Source organism: Schistocerca cancellata, chromosome 1 (assembly GCF_023864275.1).
Source record: "Schistocerca cancellata isolate TAMUIC-IGC-003103 chromosome 1, iqSchCanc2.1, whole genome shotgun sequence".
Classification (NCBI taxonomy): domain Eukaryota; kingdom Metazoa; phylum Arthropoda; class Insecta; order Orthoptera; family Acrididae; genus Schistocerca; species Schistocerca cancellata.
The window spans coordinates 158,113,118-158,114,487 of NC_064626.1; positions in this window are offsets into that span (position 1 = coordinate 158,113,118).

A 1,370-nucleotide genomic window follows, 5' to 3' on the forward strand; every position below is an offset into this window, starting at 1 on the left:
CACAGCATGTGACACCGCAAGTCTTACGAGTTGCAGCGACCGTCTCCAGCAGGCAGCGAGTTGCAATTTGAGACCACCTCAATACTTCGTAGCTGCACCTTTAAATAGACTGATGCACTCGATAATATAGGACAAAGCTATGGACTTTATTGGGTGCCTTTTCATTGACATACTGATTTCCCATCTGGTCTAGGACTCGACCCGCATAGCCTTACCCTTGTTCATTAAAGGAGCTGCACTGGAGAGCCAAAGAAACTGGTACGTCCGTCTAATACTCGTATCGTGTACGGCTCTCGCGAGCACGCAGAAGTTCCACAAAACGACGTGGCATGGACTCGGCTAAAATCTGAAGTAGTGCTCGAGGGAGTTGACACCATGAATCCCGCACGGCTGTCCATAAATCCTTAAGACTACGGGCAGCGTCGTCTGCTCTGGCCACGGCTTCTAGTAGCTCTGGAAAGGGTATGACCAGGACACGTGTGATCTTATCGTAAACTGCGTGCAGGGGAAGCACCACTAATTCTGTATGATGTGCACGAAGTCGTGGGGAGTCACGCTGTCCGGCTGGCAGGAGAACGTCCAGCAGCATCGAAATCGGTCCCCTGGAATCGAAAGCGGGCAGTGGCAGCTGCAAGTCTCCCCGATGACGGGTGATGGTCTGCTCCCTGGAGCCCCTAGTTTGGCCACCAAAAGGCCCACTGGTTGATGATGCCCGCAACTCCCTTTCAGTCTTGACTCAGATGGGAGCACTGCTGCTCACGGCGACTGTGCCCCCATGTGGAACTCGCCGCTCCATCAAAGGCTGTGGACGGCTACATGAGCAGGGGTGCCGCAGGGGAGTGTCGTAGGATCGTTGCTATTCACAATATATATAAATGACCTTGTAGATACCATCGGAAGTTCACTGAGGCTTTTTGCGGATGATGCTGTAGTATATCGAGAGGTTACAATAATGAAAAATTGTACTGAAATGCAGGAGGATCTGCAACGAATTGACACATGGTGCAGGAAATGGCAATTGAATCTCAGTGAAGACAAGTGTAATGTGCTGCGAATACATAGAAAGAAAGATCATTTATCATTTAGCTACAATATAGGAGACAAGCAACTGGAAGCAGTTACTTCTTTAAATTATCTGTGAGTAGGCGTTAGGAGTGACATAAAATGGAATGACCATATAAAATTAATCGTCGGTAAAGCAGATGCCAGACTGAGATTCATTGGAAGAATCCTAAGGAAATGCAGTCCGAAAACAAAGGAAGTAGGTTATTGTGCACTTGTTCGCCCACTGCTTGAATACTGCTCAGCAGTGTGGGATCCGTACCAAATAGGGTTGACAGAAGAGATGGAGAAGATCCAACGGAGAGGAG